This window comes from Vulpes lagopus, chromosome 7 (assembly GCF_018345385.1).
Source record: "Vulpes lagopus strain Blue_001 chromosome 7, ASM1834538v1, whole genome shotgun sequence".
NCBI lineage: Eukaryota > Metazoa > Chordata > Mammalia > Carnivora > Canidae > Vulpes > Vulpes lagopus.
The window spans coordinates 81,224,622-81,232,413 of NC_054830.1; positions in this window are offsets into that span (position 1 = coordinate 81,224,622).

The following is a 7,792-nucleotide window of genomic DNA, read 5'->3' on the forward strand; positions in this document are numbered from 1 at the left end:
CTTGGGCTACCCCTTACTGTCAAGGCACTCTTCAAATGTGAAGTACTGAAAGCAGGATTGCACCCTCTTCCCCACCTGATTAACAGTGGTATGAACTGCTGCCTTGTGCCTTGCCCCATGACTGCATGGGAGGTGGTGCAGCCTGCCCTGATGGAGCTCTAGTTGTGGAGAATATGGTATTCCTCACCCATGTTTGACGTGGATGGTAAGGCTAGGCCTACAGAGCTCTCTTTTCCTGACCAAGGACTGAATTGGGGTGCCCTCCCAAAATAAGGATTGTAGAAAGATAGAACTTCTGAGGTGGGTGTTCTTTTCATGCATCTAAAAGTCCTAAACATTTATGCTCTGGTTGAGGATCACTTATAATTATGTCCACCTTTACTTTATGTAATTTGTATTATAAAAAAAAAAAAACATTTTTTTTCTAATATGAAATTCTAGTATTGGATGTGTTTTTTTCTAAACTTTATAAACATCCTCCCCTGCTCAGTTTTTCGGATGATTGCTTCCGTAGTCTTGTCCATGTCCAGGTATAGAATATCCTTCTTGTTCAACAGGTAACAACATAATTACCTAGTGCTTTTGGGATTAATATTGTGATGCCTTACCCAGAGAGAAGTGTGGTATATAGAGAAAACAACCCCTAGACAAATTTTTATTGGTTGTCCTAGTACTTAAACCAGTAGCTGGTATGGATTACAAAGATAAGATAATCTGTAAGGATACAAGATAATTATATTGGCTGATTAAATGGGCTGATGAATTTTGAATTCATGTACTGTGAAATAGATTTTTTGCACATTGGAGATTGAGTTACTTTCCCTCATTTTTCATGACAGACACTTTTTCTCTACCACATTCTGCCTGGTCTTCTGGTTTTCCCACCATTTATGTGTTCTGATTGCTAGCCTTCAGTCTTGTCTTCTTTTTTTTTTTTTTTTTTTTTCTTTACGATTTTATTTGAGGGAAAAGAGGATGAACAGGGGAAAGAGCAGAGGGAGAAGGAGAAGCAGACTGCTGAACTAGGAGCCCAATGCAGGGCTTGATCCCTGGACTCTGGGATCATGACCTGAGTCGAAGGCAGATGCTTAACTGACTGAGCCACCCAGGCACCCCTAGCCTCCAGTCTTGTTTCCACTTTGGACACTATTCTTTCATCCATATGGCTCATATAGGTTGGTGGCCTAACCTCACTGTGGGCCGAAGACGATCTTTTGAGGGAAGGACATTTGGTTGGTACCTCTGTGTTAAGCTATAGGAATAGAATAGAAGGCAAGTGGTATTTTCCTACAAAATATTGTAGGGATACTGGTTGATAATGTGAGAAATTTGTGTTGGAATGATTGATTTGCTTTTGCATGACATGCGAAATGTGTCTGTAGATGACAGTTGGAACTTAGATCTTTTAGGAAAAACCAAGAACAGACTTGTAGTGAGAGGTCTGGTTTTAATTCTGGCATTTGAGCTTATAGCAGTGTAGCTTTGAACAAGGCACTTAGTTCTTTTGGGGCCTCTGATAAAGTAATTGACAGTGCTTTGTAAACTGTAGAAAACAGTGTGAGGGACTGTTATCTTACACCTATAGACATCTGCATACTGAAACCAAGAGGCAAGTTATATAGAGAGTCCTTTTTTTTTCACTTCCAATGTTCCCAGAAAGAAACTGGATTTTATTTTTATTTTTTTAAAGATTTTATTTATTTATTCATGAGAGACACAGAAAGACAGAGACGTTGGCAGAGGGAGAAGCAGGCTCTGCAGAGAGCCCGATGTGGGATTCGATCTTGGGACTCGGATCACACCCTGAGCCAAAGGCAGACGCTTAACCACTGAGCCACCCAGGCGTCCCTGGAAATGGATTTCTAACCAAGAATATGGCATGAAAGATTTTAGAGGACCAACATCATACCACAGATGTAAAAGCAAAGATGGAGCTATAAACCTAACATCTTAAAATATATGTTTTTTTGTTTTGTTTTTTAAGTAGCCTCCACACCCAGCATGGATCTCAATACAGGGCTTGAACTCATGACCCTAATAAGATCAAGAGTCAGACACTTAACCCACTGAACCAACCCAGGTATCCCAAGATGTATTATTTATATTCCAAGATACTGATCCTATAAGAGTCTAGCCTAGTGCCAATCATAAATTCAGCTGAACTGAGCAAATGTTAAATGGTTTGTTTCTGTTGTCCATGGAGGGCTTAAAAAGACTTAAATAGAACTTGGATTTTTCATAAAACTACCCAGATATGCATAGACTTGTGAAATGTTCCTGTGTCGAGTAGAAATTTAGAATTGCATTGTGTTTGGAGTACCTGACTGGTTTGGTTGGAGCATGCAACTCTTGGTCTCAGGGTTGTGAGTTCTAATCCCACAATGGCCATGGAACCTACTTTAAAAAAATGAAAAAAAGAATTGCAGTGTCTTTGAGACTATTTAGTGGGACAGGGGGGCAGATAGGTCGGAAGAGGGAAAACACCTTCAGTTTCACTTCTGGCCAGCAAGTGGTGAGTTTTGGACTAAACCCTCTAGACAGGTTTGGGATAAATAAAATCTTTGGAACAGAAGAATAACAGAAGAGGTAGAATAACAGCATTACTTTGTTTTTCTCAACCATATATATGGAGTAGAGGGAATATTGAAAAAGAGCACTAGATTGGGAATGTGGATTTGACCTCATAGAACCTCAACTTTTTGAGGAGCCTGATAGCCATACTATTAGGAAAATGGTGCTGTCAACAAGGTACAAATTATGGGGCTGCCAAGGAAGGGGACTCCATATCAAGACGAATCAAAGGCTCTGGAGGTTGTCTGAGCTGGGCATTAAAGGAAGATGGGAGATGACATGAGAAGTAGGGGAGAGCAATTTGAGCAAAAGGCACAGAAGTCAGAAAATATAGAGCATGCTTAAGCATCAGGCTCACTAGCAAGGGAGTATATTTGAAGAGGTCAACCACATCATGAAGAACCTTACATTCTAGGAGTAAAGTTTTTTGTTTTTTTAAATTTTTAAATATTCTCTATACCCAACCTGGGGCTTGAACTAAAAACCCTGAGATCAGGAGTCACATACTCTACTGACTGAAAAAGCCAGGTGCCCCAGGTGAAGTTCATTATTTTTCCTCCTACATTTTATAAAAAATGTGTTTAGGAGTATGCATGCACACACTCGTGTGCAAATGGGGGAGGGGTAGAGGGAAAGGGAGAGTATCACTGCCTGCTGATTGCAGAACCTGATGTGGGGCTTTGGGGCTTGATCCCATGACCTCGATCATGACCTGGGCCAAAAGTCAAGAAGTGATTGAGTGAGCCACCCATCCAGGAATGTCTCCAAATGAAGTTTATTTTAAAAGTTGTGGGTTTTCTGGGCCATTTAGGCAGGAAGTGACAGATTTCAGTGCTAGAGAGTTCATTTTTTTTTCCTTTTAAATTGTAGCAAAAAAAAAAATCAATTTCTGAATGTATATAATACTGTCGCCTATATGTGCATTATGCATAGATAATTCATTTTTTTTTTTATAGTAATGCCCAGGGTACCTGGGTGGCTCAGTCTGTTCGGTGTATGCCTTCTGTTCAGGTCATGATCCCGGGATCACCACTGGTCAGGCTCCCTGCTGAGAGAGGAGACTGTTTCTCCCTCCCTCTGTTACTCTCCCTGCTTATGCTCTCTCTCTCTCAAATAAGTAAAATCTAAAAAAAAAAAAAAAAAAAAAAAAGTAATCATGTCCAATATGGGCCTCAAACTCATCACCCAGAGATCAAGAGTTACACCCTCTACTAACTGAGCCAGCTAGGCACTCTGACAATACACTTTTTAAAAACCTTTTATTTTTAGAGAAGCAGTAAGGTGTATTGTAGAATTTTAGGAAAATATAAGCAAATTTTATGGGGTACCTGGGTGGTGTAGTTGGTTGAGTGTCTTGACTATTGGTTTCAGTTCAGGTCAGATCTCAGGATCGTGAGAGTGAGCCCTGCATTGTGCTCTGTGCTCAGTGCTAAGTCTACTTAAGACTCAACTCTCCTCTCCCTCTACCCCTCCCTCTTTCCTCCCTTCCTGTGCTCTTTCTAAAATAAATCTTTAAAAAGATATAAAAACACATTTTTAATAAGTTTATTTTTTATTGGTGTTCAATTTGCCAACATATAGAATAACACCCAGTGCTCATCCCATCAAGTTAAAAGCACATTTTATTTATTTTATTTTATTTTTTATTTTTTTTAAATTTTTATTTATGATAGTCACAGAGAGAGAGAGAGAGAGAGGCAAAGACACAGGCAGAGGGAGAAGCAGGCTCCATGCACCGGGAGCCCGACGTGGGACTCGATCCCGGGTCTCCAGGATCACGCCCTGGGCCAAAGGCAGGCGCTAAACCGCTGCACCACCCAGGGATCCCTAAAAGCACATTTTAAAAAAAGATTTTGTTTATTTACTTGGCAGAGAGAGAGCATAAGCAGGGGGAGCAGCAGGTAGAGGCAGAGGGAGAAGCAGGCTCCCTGCCAAGCAAGGATCTGGGTGTGGGGCTTGATCCCAGGACCCTTGACCATAACCCCAATCAAAGGCAGATGATCAACTGACTGAGCCACCCAGGCACCCCCTAAAAGCAAATTTTTAAAGTTAATGTTCCCAAGGATCATCATCCAAATAACTTCATATCTTTCTGTGTTTATATGTGTAATATTGTTTTTCTTAGGAGAATGATTAATAAGATGGAATCTTTTAATACTTTAAAATGTTCATGGAGTTACATGCTTACATGTCATAGAATCATTGAATCCTATTTCAAGAAAGGGTTTGGTAATTAAACTTTGACAAAACATTTATGTAAGAAATAGAATCTTACTCTATCCTGAAATAAATACACTTAGTTATAATACATAGTCTTTATTGTTAACAGTCTTCACTGTTAATTAGAGCAATCTCTATAACAAAAAATTTTGCAGTTAGGAATGACAGGAGACTCCTTACCATCCTTAGCATATATATATATATATATATATATATATTTTTTTTTTTTTTTTAAGATTTTATTTATTCATGAGAGAGGCACACACACAAAGAGAGAGAGAGGCAGAGACAAGACAGAGGGAGAAGCAGGCTCCATGCAGGGAGCCTGATCGGGACTTGATCCCAGACTCCAGGATCACTCCCTGGGCCAAAGGCAAGCGCTAAACTGCTAAGCTACCCAAGGATTTCCCTTAGCATATATTTAATCAGAACTGTATTTACATTTACAACAGACGGGTATGCATACTATTCTGCTACAGGAAGAAAGTGGTCCCACTTGGTCCAGTGGCCTTTGTCCATTATACCCTTATGGTGTACATTTGGTATTTTAAAATCAAAATGCGATCATACTGGGGATCCCTGGGTGGGTCAGCGGTTTGGTGCTTGCCTTCGGGCCCAGGGCGTGATCCTGGAGTCCCGATTGGGCTTCCTGCGTGGAGCCTACTTCTCCCCTGCCTGTGTCTCTGCCTCTTTCTCTTTCTCTCTGTGTGTGTGTCTCTCATGAATAAATAAAACCCTTAAAAAAAAACCAACAAAAAGATCATACTGCTTTATGTCTTTTTAAGTTGATCTCCACCTTTTCCTTTCAGTAAATTTTCATTTAATCTGATACTCCTACCATACTCAGTTTCTCAAGTGATCTGAATATGTCATTCACAATTTTTGTGTGTGTGCAAAGGGAATTTAATCTAAGGACATTTATTAGTGGGTTTTGTTATTCATAGTTCTTGATCAAACCAATACCCAGTCTAGGACCCAGGTTGCATCTGGTACGTTCCTTTATTCAAACTTCTATGACACTTGTTGAAGAGTGGGTCAGCTGACCTCCAGAGAATTGTAGCCATGTGGAGGATGGACTAGAAAGAATAGGACAACCAGTCTGATGAGAAATGACTGAACTAAGACTGATGGTGGAGATGGAGAGGCGAAGATGGATTTGTTGCAATACGTTTCATAGGTATAACTGACAGGGTTCTAATTGATGACTAGATTAGGAAGTGAGGGGAAAGGAGGAGTCAGGGATGAAAGGCTCTGACTTCAGTATTGAGCCTTCAATAGGAATGGGCATATTGGGAAAGGAGCTTAAAGGGAAAATGATTTTTGGACAAATTGAATATGAGGTGATATCTCATAGACTATTGTATACATAGGTCTGAAGTCTACATAGATGCTTTTAAAATGACCCATATTTTGGAATATGACACTTAATGGGATGAGTTGAAGACATCTTTTTTTTTTTTTTTTTTTTAAGATTTTATTTATTCATGAGAGGCAGAGGGAGAAGCAGGCTCCCTGCAGGGAGCCTCACAAGGGACAGTCTCCAGGATCATGCCCTGGACTGAAGGTGGCACTAAGCCGCTGAGCCACCAGGGCTGCCCAAGTTGAAGACATTTTTAATGGTATTGGTAAAAGTGGACCTATATTTTGGGGTGGAGGTAGTTAGGTTCTCACATCACACCATACTCAAAAAGTAACAATCTAAACATAAATATATGAAACTGCAAAAGTGCCTGAAGGAAGTATTTAAGAAGCCATAAGGAAAATGTCAGTTGATTTAATTATATAGAAGATTTTCAAGTTTGGTACTGTAAAAGCCATCTTAAAATTCAAAAATAAACTACAGATTGGGAGAAAATATTTGCAGCCTATATAATAGGATAATATTTGTGGCAAGTAGGATAATGGCCCTTCCAAGATGTTCACATCCTAATCCCTAGAACCTGTGAATATATTATTTTACATGAAAAGGAATTAAAATTTGCAGTTGGAATTTAGATGGCTAACCTTAAGGTAGTTAGACTTTGGGACTCCTGGGTGGCTCAGCGGTTGGGTGTCTTGACTTGGGCGCAGGGTGTGATCCTGGAGTCCTGGGATCGCGTCCCGCATTGGGCTCCCTGCATGGAGCCCACTTCTCCCTCTGCCTATGTCTCTGTCTCTCATGAATAAATGAATAAAATCTTAAGAAAAAAAGATAGACTTTAAGATAGGAATGGTATCTTGAATTATCCAGATGGACCCAATGTAATTACAGGAGTCCTTAAAAATTGAAGAGGGAGGCAGAAGAGATCAGTGACGTGGAAAAAAGTTGCCTTCCTTTTGCTAGCTTTGAAGATGGAGGATAAAGGCCAGTAGCCAAGGAATGCGGGCAGCCTATAGAAGCTGGGAAAGACAAGGAATGAATTCTCAGTGCCTACAGAAACGAATGCAGCCCTGCCAACCTTGATTTTAGCTCCATGGGACATGTCAGACTTCTGACAAATTTGTGTTGTTTTGTGGTAATTTGTTAGGGCAGCAGCAGAAAAGTGGGTAAAGGATATGAATAGGCAATTATAGAAGAAATCCAGATGGTCATTAAACATATGAAAAGGCACTTGTTTTTGTGGTCTTGGGGATGGATGAACTGACCCAGGGAGAGAAAAAGAAGAGGGCTGAGAAGAAATGGTCAGAAGTGTAGGGAACTTGTGGATAAGTGGGCGAAGGGACCAAGAACAACTGCCTAGCCTCAAACCAATTGTGTTCATGTGAATGGATGTATTTTTCTTCTGTTCACTTGCTGTGAAGTTTTTCTCAAGGGCAACATTGGACTCTGTTCTGGCCTTACAGCTTCACCCTGTACAGTAGGGGTGTGTGAACTCCAGCCTAATCATTTGTGAAGGGCTTTTTTTTTTTTTAAGATTTTATTTATTTATTTATTTATTTATTTATTTATTTATTTATTTATTTATGAGAAACACACACACACACACAGAGGCAGAGACACAGGCAGAGGGACAAGCAGGCT